The 11,995-nt window shown below is 43.4% G+C and overlaps 1 protein-coding gene across 1 annotated transcript in view; it reads right to left on the reverse strand.

Moving 5' to 3' along the window:
• The window catches only part of HAS2 (hyaluronan synthase 2), a 33,939-nt gene extending 22,680 nt beyond the window's left edge, over nt 1-11,259 (reverse strand). Inside the window, exon 1 of the mRNA XM_082432808.1 lies at nt 10,637-11,259. The gene's annotated coding sequence lies outside the window, so the exon portion shown is untranslated. The remainder of the gene's footprint in view (nt 1-10,636) is intronic.
• Between the last annotated feature and the right edge of the window lie 736 nt (nt 11,260-11,995).

The following is an 11,995-nucleotide window of genomic DNA, read 5'->3' on the forward strand; positions in this document are numbered from 1 at the left end:
AGGATGTAACTCAGGAACAGCCAGACGGAAGAGATGCACAGGGCAAGGTATGGGTAAAGGGCATGGAGTTCCATGCACCACTCTCCCCAAATCTCCACATGTTCATCGATCCATAAGCTCTCTGAACCCTCTCCTTTGGGGTTTTTAGAGACTCCATTACATAGGCATGATTGATTATATCATTGACCATTGGCAACTGAACTCAATCTCCAGCCTGTCTTCCCTCCTCAATGGTCTGGGCAGGGAAATGGAAGTTCCAACCCTCTAATCACATGTTTGGCTCTACTGGCAACCAGCCTCAACAAGGTGCATTCCAAAAGTCACCTCATGAGCATAACAAAAGGCATCTCTAAATTTGCAGGTAACTCCAACTTAATCTTTTCCCTTAATTCAACTAGTTTTTGAAAGCTAAGTAAATTTATTTTCAAAGTTACTTTGGGCTAAGCAATTACCTCTGCAAAATCTCTTATTGGGTATGCTATTTATATTTTCCTATTCCACATTAAGACTTAAAATTGAATGTTGACATAAAACCTATTAACATCTTGGTTTACTAGTTGTGTGGCCATCACATCACTCAGCTCCAAGTGACATTATTTACATTGTAGTCCCTGTGGTCATCATTGAGGTGGTCCTGAGTGGATACGCATTACACTTTAGGGTAGCTTACTGTGACTGCTCACCAATTGTGTTTCCACTCCTTCTGAGCAGACTGCTTGATGCGGCCATGGCATTCCAGCTTTTGTTAATCTGAGATGTGCCACTTCCAATAGGACTTTTAAGGGGGAGAATGGGCCTCCTGCAATATCTCTTTTCCCTCCACAGTCTTGATGTACATATCAACAGGTCCTAAGGGATTGCAGAGCCCAAAGATAGCGGGAGCTTGGTCCTTGAACTGCCACATGGAAGGAAGCCAGCCACCAATGCCACCAATCAGGAATACCTGCCTTGGACTCTTATGTTAACAAGAAATAATTTTTGAGTTTGCGTTTGTTTGTGTGCCCATTACTTATTTTGGGTTTAGTTTCCCAAACTCATTACAATCTAAGTAATGCAAAGCAGGCTGGAGACCAGGGTTTGAGCTTGTGGACATTATTTTTCTTTGTGAAACGGAGACGATGGTACTTGTCAACAACATTCACAGGGCTACAGTGAGGAGCAAAATCAAAGTGTTTGTGAAACTGTTTTTAAAAAAATCAGAAACACAATACAAAGTATCAGCTAACATGGAAGCTAAAAAAACAAAGCAAAACAAAAACCAAATGTGCGTTCCACTTTTAGCACTTATATAGGATTTCATAGAATGCAACAAGTACCCTGATAAAGGTAATCACGACACAAATGGAAAGTTCAAACTGCTGGGCAACGGTGAAATGCTGAGTTTTCAGTGCAAGGCAAGAGAGCACAGCATCCCTTGTTAATGAAAACTGCTGACTGGATGCTGAAAACTCCCAAAGTGTACATTAACCAATGCCTAAAAGTGCTGGGAGCACCAGACTAGGAACTTGTCTTTTCCAAGACATGAGTCATTCTCACAAGAGTGAAAAATTTCAAGGCGACTAAAACTCTCTGCCTGGGCGAAGCTTAAAAGTGTGTTCTGCTTGTGTTTCAAATCAGCATAGCCAGCAAAAGAACCGCCTGCTATTCTTTTCCATTATTCACATTTTCCTTGCTTTTATCAGCACGTGTGGACACAGAGAATGTTCGCATAGCATCTGCTGGCCACTGCTGAAGTGGGAACACCCTCTTACATCATAGGAGTCTACAGAATGTCCTTTTTCAGCCTGGGAAAAGTTGCTAGTAAACTGCAGCAATAGAACCTTTCTATTTCTGCAAGGTATCGCGTTGTTGCCTAGCAAGACACATGAAGCGTCTCAGTACAGGCCAAAGGGTTAAAGAGCCAGCTACATTGAGGGGATAGATTGATCTCAGGGACTGACGCACAGGATGTTTCTTTATAATTTCAGAGATATGGGCACCATATGTGTGAGACTTTCTGAGACAATCCCCAATTCAAATACTCTGTTTCATAAGCAAACCCTCCTTCTCAGACATATGGTTTATTGTTAAATTGGAAAATATGGTTCGTTTCACCCTAGATCATTTGCTGATAGAAGACTTAGAAATCTACCTCCCATAAAGAGTGAAAATATAAAACTTGGATTTTTTTTGCCCAGGATTAGACTTTAGTCTATTAATTGATTTCTAAGTTGCTCTTGGACTTGATACCAATTATTCACCAAGGACTAATCTTCACAGAATTCTAGGCCAAACCAAGTGTTAAAGAATAGCTTGGTGCACCTTAATGTAAACTCCACAAAATCAACAGATTTTATATATATTTTTTTCACTAATGTGCCCCAAGGACATAGAACATTGCCTGGGTTATGGTTGGTATTCAGGAAATATTTGCTGAATGATAGATGTGACTTTACTCCTAAATATCATCATTGGCATCATTATTATGTCAGCTAACTTTTTTTCATCATTTACTAGGCAACAGGCATTTAAGCAAGTTTTGTTTACTTGAATAGCAAAATCCTATTTAACTTTAATAACTTTAGGTGGTAAATATACTGTTAATCTCATGTTACAAATCACATATGCATATGACGGGGCAACCAAGACTGAGTATTTAGGTAACTTACCCCACATCACACAACTAGGAAGAGGGTTCACACGGTGGCATAATGCCAGGTGACTAGACTATTCTCAGGAAATATTGGCTGAACAGATTTGAACCTTCATGACAAAATAGGCCACATCTTTTTGTTTCTCATTAATAAACATGTTGTGTAAGGAAAGATTAGAAAAGAACGTTGAAAACTGTTTTCCTGCTGTAATGGAAAAATGGATATCATGTACTCAGGTACAGATACAACAGCAGCCAATACTCAGAGAAGATTTCTGGGCTCCTATACCTTCCTATGTGTGTACAGTCAAAAGGGACCTGGAATGATGTTGTCCGAAAGGGAGCTGGCTGGTGGTTCCACCTACACGGCAGCGACGCTGCTCTTAATGCCAACAGTCAAAATCCTGTTTAACCGTAAGAGAGGCGCTTCGGTTTCCACTGGTTCCGCCTGCAGAGCAGATATAAGTCTCGCTGTTTGCTCGTGTACCCCAAGTGGGACTCTATAGGTCATTGGGTATCAGAGCCTTTCCCTCGCCCTTGACCTTCCTTATATTAACCAGACAGCAAATGGCGGATGAGAGAGAATACCAGCTGCTCTCACTGCCCTAGTGCAGTGGTGAGAACTGAGTTCCCTCAGCTTTCATTAAGGGGGCCTTCCGTTTTGGATCAGGGAGAAGCTAAAGTGAATTCAAATGAGTCAAGTCAGCATCTAGGAAAGGCTGCAGACATTAGGCCAAGTGATAGCTCTTCTGAGAGGCCCTAGCTTACCACTCCTTCCAAAGTATCTCCTCCAGTAAATCAACTGTACTCCAAAAAATATTTTTTTAATAAAAGGACACATTAAAAAAAAAAAAATAGACTCCTCCACCCTGCCCTCTCTTCACTCCCTGTCACTCTCTCCCCTGACCCTGTTTGATTTTCTAAGTTACACTAAGAACACTCTTTGGCCATAGGGACTTGCGTATCTCAATTAACTGTGTATTCCTGTATCATAAAACAAGGTGTGGCACATAGTAGGTACTCAATAAACACATTTTAAATAAGTGAATAAATCATGTGGACTCACGTTGCCAATGCAGACTGGCAGAGCACAGGGCCCTCCTCTATCTTCGCTGCAGGGGCAATGAATGTGCTGGGCCCTTAAGGGTATCCTTCATCCAGCAGCTTTTTTCTTTCTTTTAAAACCAGTTCTATGATTTCTTGCCCAGCTATTTAAAGGTCATGATTGTAGGGGGTACCAGACAGGCTCTACAAGACCTTTGGATAACAAACTTTAAAAAGGCAAATGCTCCCTAACAGCATTTCCTGAAATTATAAGTTGTAGTCTGAGCAATCTTATGAGTTCAGGGGTCAAGTTTGGAGCATGAGGGATAATGAGATCATCTTTTTTTCCATTTAAACTCTAGTTGTCTTACAATATTTATTGTCCATTAATCTACACTCTGCTTTGTGTTTAGTGCTAATGACTTGTGAGTGTGTGTGTTTATGTGTGTGTTTGGGTGTACACACCCACATATATTGGCCTCTGGAACCAGACTGACTTGGAATAGACTCCTGACTATCTTATAATGGTTTCTTTTAAAGATTGGGTAACCTCGAACAAGCTACGTAATACTTCTCATCTTCAGTTTCTTCATCTATAAAATGGAACTAGTCATATTGGCTTCACCTAATTATGAGATTAAAAGATGGAGCTCATTTAAATACCTCAAAAGAAATCATCAACAGAGCTCAGTGATGTCAGCTCTCTGCGGGTTAATACCCTGGCAGTAACTATCTAATCAGCCTGACTCTCCTTCCCTTTAAGCTGCTGTTTGTTAGTTAACAAGGGATAACTCTGGCATAATGGAAAGAAGGGCAGGACAGGGAAGAAAAGGATTCAAGCCCAAGCTCCACCTCATATTAGCTGTCCGATTTTAGACAAACCACTTGAGGGGTCTATGAATGAGCCATGTGTCCTTGGACAATTAATATCCCTGAACATCAAATATTTGGGGGTATAATTCACTTTGTTCATTTTAACGATTTGAACCAGGGCTGAGTGTCTAGAAGAAGGATGGATGGAGGCTGCACTGTGGGAAGTCTCCTCATAGCCACCTGAACAAGGAGGGATACAAAGAGCAAATTGATACTGGCATCGACTCTCTGACCCTCATTTCCGCATCTGCAAAATGGGAATGATAACTTTTGCAGGCTTACTGTAACCAGGTAAGGAATACATATATTTATTGCAGCTTTAATGGGATATTAATGGCTTCAATGTCTTTTTTTTTTTTAACATCTTTATTGGAGTATAATTGCTTTACAATGGTGTGTTAGTTTCTACTTTATAACAAAGTGAATCAGTTATACATATACATATGTTCCCATATCTCTTCCCTCTTGCATCTCCCTCCCTCCCACCCTCCCTATCCCACCCCTCTAGGTGGTCACAAAGCACGGAGCTAATCTCCCTGTGCTATGCGGTTGCTTCCCACAATGTCTTAACATAAAGGAACAGTTACTCTTGCACAAGTGCACTTTCTATTGCAACACTTGCACTTTCTATTTCTGCGAGGTATCTCGTTGTTGCCTAGTATCACAGTACAAAGGGATAAAAGGCACATTTAGAGTAAGCTTTACTGAGGGAATAGATTGATCTCAGGGACTGACACACACAATCTAAAAAAGACAAGATCAATGTCCTTTTACTTGTAGCCAATATTTAAACAGACAAAAGCACAAAGGACGACAGGAGATATTTTTTAAAATGTTTGGTTAGTGAATGCACGGCTCAAGATCACATCTAATATAAATAAAGAGCAGAAATGGTTTTAGAACACAGGTTTTCTTTACTCTTAAACTGGTGTCGTGTGGGAGGAGGGGGAAATAGGCCTCAAGTCATGTAGAATGATTAGAATTAGGAATATTTACTTAGGCAGGAGACACTAGCAAGGCATATGGAAATGTACTTCTTTGTAACAAGACATACTCTGCTTGTGGCCATTTGCCTGCTAATAGTGGATTAGAACGTATGGTGAGCAAAAGATTAAAAAGCAGTGGTTCCCAAATGTTGATGTACAACCAAATCACCAGGGAATCTGTAAATATTACTGATGTGTGGCTCCTGAAACATTCTGAGTTAATTGGCATGGGGTGCTACAAGGGCATCAGGAGTTTTTAAATCTCCTTAAGTAATTCTAATCGCAACAAAGTTTGGCAATCACTGGGTTAAAGTCTATGAAAACTTTCATGATCTCATTTGCATTGTTATACATCCCTCAGGTGTATTGCCTCTGCTACCATCCTCAACTAGAAATCCTAAGAGAAGTACCCAGATGAAGTCTCCCAGCAGTCTACACGTTAGAGCACATGACCCTCCCCTTCTCCCTTTCTGACCTCCTCTCCCTCTCTGGCTTTGAAGCTGGCCTTTGTCTTTCCAGTCCCACGGCACTTATTCTAGCAGAGACCTGGACCAGAGCTTGCAGGGTTAGGCAATACACCTTTCAAAGACCTTGTCACCTGGGCTGTCTCTGGATCCAGAACTTTACGTTTCAGATTTCTCTTCATTTGCACCAGCTGTATTGATCAAAGACTTGCTAAGATGTCCATTCTTCCAACTGCCCTATTGGTTCCTGAACTTTGCCGTCCTAAACTTCATACTAAAGTTCGCTGTGGCAAAGGGGGAAATTACAGAAAGACTTGGCATGGAATCCTAGCTCTACATGTTCCTCCATCAGCTCATGGGCCCTGTCTCTATAGGTCATTCCCTATGTAGCCATATATACCACAATGCCAAATTTCTTCATGAAATCTTTCCTGATCTCTCTCAATCCGATGTGTTTTCTCCTCAGTTTGAACCCCCATAAACCTTGACTAATCCAGCTGCAGCATAGTCCAGCTCAAGGGTGTTATATTCAAGAATTCCTGAATTAAATTTCATCCACTCTCCTTACTAACTGTGACTTTCAGTGGGTTGCTTTACCTTTCTGAGGCAAGGTTCCTTTTTTTAATAAAGTTTTCTTTGGTGGGCAGGAGGGATACTAGATATAATGTATGTCAAGTATCTACTTCAGTGCCTGATACGTATTAGACATGTGATAAATAGTAGCTATTATTTTACTTCTTTATGGGCCAGATTGCATTTTGCCTTATACTATGGTTATTTAAAAACTTCTTTCAGGGACTTCCCTGGTGGCGCCGTGATTAAGAATCCGCCTGCCAATGCAGAGGACATGGGTTCAAGCCCTGGTCCGGGAAGATCCCACATGCCGCGGAGCAACTAAGCCCGTGGGCCACAACTACTGAGCCTGCGCTCTAGAGCCCGCGAGCCACAACTACTGAAGCCCGCGCGCCTAGAGCCCATGCTCCGCAACAAGAGAAGCCACCTCAATGAGAAGCCTGCGCACCACAACGAAGAGTAGCCCCCGCTCACCACAACTAGAGAAAGCCCACCTGCAGCAACAAAGACCCAACACAGCCAAAAATAACTTAAAAAAAAAAAAAAAAAACTTCTTTGAGTATGCTTTTCCTATGATGAATTCAATTTAGAGATGCACTACATCTTGCTCATTTTTAAATAAACTGCAGTACAGATTATGCTTTTAAGAGACATTCATTTCTAAATATTTTATTATTTAAATGGAAAAATATTTGAGTTTGACCTTGTATTTATTTTGACTCATATATCAGTGACATTTTCCTAGATTGTAAGGCAGTATATATATAAACTCCACATGTTATAGCTAACATTATGTTATAGGTAACATTCAAAATATTATTGAATTTAAGGTATCTGCAGTGGGATGTTACTTAGTCTATGCAGATTGCTGCTACAGAGGAAAGGATTAAAACCAAGTTGGGGTGATGGAAATGATTTTCCTGCAGGGAGCTGTCCCCCCATTCAGCTGGCCTAGCACTGCCACTGGTTCTGTCCTTACAGCCTCTTAGTGGAACACAGCTTGGGTACGCATGGATAAAAAGAGAACCCAGAAAGGGCCAGTGGGGTTTATGCTTTATTCTGCAATTACATTAACTCATACCTCCCACATTGTATAAAACTCAAGATGTTAATAATGTAACATGCTACTTGTTCTTAGATTAAAAATATAACTGTGTAATATAGCTTTGCTAAAGGGAATCTCCCCATTAATCCATAGGTAAGGCCTTTCCTCACAGTGCCAATGATAGAAAATAAATGAATCAGTGACAGGCATGAACTTAACAATTCAAGAAATATTTCTTCAAAACTAAACTTAGCTGATAAGGAAACCATGGGCAAAAAAATATTTATGAAATTCAACATCGTGGGACTATTCTACAGACTTAACATTAATGATTAGTTTCAATATGACTTACTTTCTAGTAAGTCTGTTACTCATTTGTTGCACAATGCTTGTTTTCCAGGAAGGTAGCTGACTAAACATCATCTTTGTTTTGTGGAGGGTGACATTCAAATTTGATACTAGTCACTGATTTAAGACCTTGAATTCTTATAAACACCATAGCTTTCTCTGATAAGAAAGGATTCAGTTCTAGGTACAATACAAGTAATTCCGGTAATTTACATGTCAACACTTCTACAATAAGCTTTTCTGTTCACCCAACTCAGATGTTATATAAATAAGAAAAAGAAAACAGGAGAAATGATATCCTCATTATAATGCTCTAATCCAGAAATGTCTCAGAATTTTGAATTATTAGCCCCAATATTGCTTAATGCATACACAACATAATATACATACTAAAATTTGTACTACAAAGAGTTAAACTTTATTGAAAAGTTAAAAGAATAGCCAAAATATTAGGAAAACCTTTGGTGGGATATGATAAGTATTAAAAAAAAACAAACAGTATTTCAGCTGCCTGAGTAATCTTATTTAGCTTCTAGAATAATGCAGTGAAAACTAATGTAATGAATGATTCAATTTGCACAAATTGGAATGAAAGGGAAAAAAAAGTTTAGAAGTTAAGAGTTCTTTTCAAACCTATTCTGTCACATTTTCAATTGTATCTACAAATAGTTTGACGGGCATAACTATTTGTTCTACCCAATTCTATATAAATACACATTTTAATTTTTAGCCTTTCATCATTGGCATGTTTGAATGTGTGCTGACCTTTACAATATTTTGTTAAAATGACCTTTTCCAAAAAATCACAATCCTGTTTTAAACCTTCAAAGGTACATTATCATATGCCTTCACTACAATAAGAAATCTGCCGGAAAAAAGCCTTGAAATCTACACTGGGCAGTGAAGTTGTTCTCCTTATCTGTCGCTTCCCTTTTCCAGCAATGTTCAACTACCGACTTCCTTGGCTTTACTCTAAGGCTGAGCTGAAAGTCTATATATACTCAGGCCTCAAGTTGGGGAAGCCCTCGGCCGCCAATCAGGACTTCCCGACCTATTGCGTCACACCTCCCCCCTAGGTGTGACGTCAAAGGCAATCCCAGGCCAGCCACGTGGGTTGGAGTAGTGTAGCCTTTCTGGGCAGCTGTTCGGGAGACACCCGGCAGCAATGGCCCCCAAGGGTGTGGAACCGGGCAGGGAGGAGCCAACAGAGCTCCTACACCCACCTCCTGGGAGCAGGGCTGTAGCAGCTCACTCCACCCAGAGGCGCGTGGGGTTGGTGACTCCCAAGTACTTAGCGCGGGCGTCTGGGGGATGGAGGGAGCGGCCGCGGGAAGCTGGCACCTAAGGCTGTGTAATAGGACCCAGGTCTTGAAAACCCTCCTCCCCAGGCACCGCCTCTCAGCTCCCAGCCTCTCAGCTCCCAGCCTCTCTTTCCAGACTTAATTATCCCTTCAGAGCCACTTCCCCTCGGCTGCGTATCCTTAGCCTGAGGAAAAGCCTCTAGCCTCCCAGTCCTCGCTCTCACACAGACCCTCCTTTCAGACCCGCCCTCCGGTTCACAGGGACCCATTTTGTAGCCCTCGCTCGCGCTGGGCGGGAACCAGCGTGACGAATTCCGCCCAAGGTGTTGATTATCCATCCCAACCTAGCCTCTGGCTCGCCTCCCACCTTCAGCCCGGCTCCCACAGCCCACCCCCCACCCGGGGCTGGGCGCTCGGGACGGCACCCCCAAATCCCCACCCGACCGTGCCCCGCGCTGCAGCTGCGGAAAGAGGCGCCAGCGTGCTCGTTGCCACGTCGGAATTGGCTCCCGGGACGCGGCAGCTGCCTGCGCGCAGCACGCGGTCCCCGCGCACGCCCTGCCCTCGCGGCCCGGCGGGCAGCCCTGCAGCCGAGAGGAGGGATGCGCGCCCTCCTCTCGCTCGGGTCTCCCAGTGCCACTGCTTGGGTCGGGGACCCCAGACCGTAGTATGGCTTCTGGAGCCGGGCGGAGCCCGGACAGACCCACAGCGACACTTTAATGGGGTGCAGGGAGTGCAAAGGAGGGGAGGCCAGGGGAAGACGGGGAGTGGCCGAACGAGGCCGGTAGCTTGCGAGGAGGTGGCGAAGGACCCTCCTTCTCTGGGGCCAGAGCTGGGACCCAGGATCGCTTTAACCCTTTGCATTCCAAGTAAGAAACGGGCTTCCCACTTGGAAAACGCGCTAGGCTGTCCGGGGCTTTCCTTCCCACAGAGAGTGTGTGGGAAAAAAAGAAGTGATGGGAATAAGGGGGAAGGGGTAGACTGCGCGGAATGCATTTTCCATACACAGTGGAAAATCCTTGTTTCCTAACTCGCGAGCCCCTCTGCAGCTCGGGAAGATGCGGAATGGAAAAGTACATCCCGGGACTTGCAGCCTTTCCCAGGCAATGAGGTTACCTGTGTTCCAGAAAGGCAGCGGATTTCTGGCGAGCGCCGCAGGGATGGGAGAAGACAGAGAAAATGTTGCTAAGCCTGACAGTGATCTGAAATATCCCCTGATTTGCAGTCTGTTGGAAATTTTCAGACCTCAAACTTTTCTGTCGAAAACTGACTTAAATTTGTTTTTAACTCTTAACGTGGATAATGTCTTCCCTCTCCCTGGCCTATTCGAGGACCCTCAGCGTTCACCAAATCGCGCCAGTGTAACGTACCTTGTTCAGCTCTTGGTCATAAAGTTGTCCTCAGCCTGTCTGTGTGGTCCCGGAGGGTCGGTGGCGGGCAGTTTCCAAAACTGAGGTAATAGGAGATCAGATGAATTTGAGACGACCGGCCAAAAAAAATAAAAAATTTAAAAACAACATTTAAAAAGGATAGGGGAGTCTTAAATGCTTAGGTCTCCCCCACTTTAAAAAAAATCACTAGTATTTTTTAATACTTCCGTTGCACTTCAATCTTCTAACTCTTAAAGAAAATGTTATCTGTGCTTTGAAAATAAATTAACTTTATTTTATTTTATGCTCTAGTTCCCCCTCCCCTAATATCGGAAAGTCTCTTCTTCGTATGAAAAAAAAAAAAGCCTGGTGAAAACTCAGCAGAACCCAGGAAGCGTAGAATCGGGAGAAAGTCTTTGGCTGGGGCTGGTTCAAGTCCCTGGTTCAATGGGCTGCTGGAAGCCAGGACTGGGTAATTCTTTCCAGACGTCTTGACTTCTCCTTCCTCGCGGTTGTTGCCTTTCTGCCTCCTCCAACTTAAGGGGGTCTTAACAAGTGAGCTGGTGGGTGTTTTAATAGGGCGGAGGAGGGAGTGGGGGGTGAGGGGAGTGGAGAAGGGAGGTGCGGACTGGGGAACCCGGAGGGGAGGGAACTGGGAGCGCGGGCGGGCGGGAGGCGGGGAGGGGGAGAGGGAGAGAGAAATTGGCCATTCAAAGCTCTCTCTGAGCTAGCGACCGGTTCTAAACGCCAATGAATTCAATTAACTTGATTGCAAACGTGTGCAGAGAAATGTTGTGCACACATGCTGGCCACCACCTGATTCCCTCCTTTCCTCCAGCAGTGGAGCCGGGAGGCCACGCTGTGTAGACTGACTCCTCTGAGCTACAAGGATTCCCACTTCGCGATGCACTGCCAGTTCTGTTTAAGTAATTTGCTTTAAGACCAAATGGTGCCCTTAGGCTAAGTAACTGCCCAGGGGAGAGAGAGCTGGGAGGTGTGTGTGCGTGTGTGTGTGTGTGTGTGTGTGTGTGTGTGTGTGTGTGTATACACCTGGAGCCTCCGAAAGCCGGCTGAAACGCTAAAAGATCAGTGACTGCTCTACCACTTGTTAACCCTTTCTTCCCGCCAACTCAAAAGTTTCTGAGCTGATGTCAAGTGTCCAAAGTCCCTTTTACGTGGAAGTTCCGCCTTGGGTGGGCAAAAAAGTAGAAAAATAATTGTATTTTTTCTTAACCTGGTCCCCTACCATTAAAATACGCCAACAGCGAGCATTATAAATAAAATAAAACAAAATAAAAACCGTCCTCTAGAGGACTCCAAAATAGCGCCCTTAAAAAAGCTATTTTAAGGGAATGTCTT

This window comes from Balaenoptera physalus (genome assembly GCF_965194825.1).
Source record: "Balaenoptera physalus genome assembly, chromosome: 17".
NCBI lineage: Eukaryota > Metazoa > Chordata > Mammalia > Artiodactyla > Balaenopteridae > Balaenoptera > Balaenoptera physalus.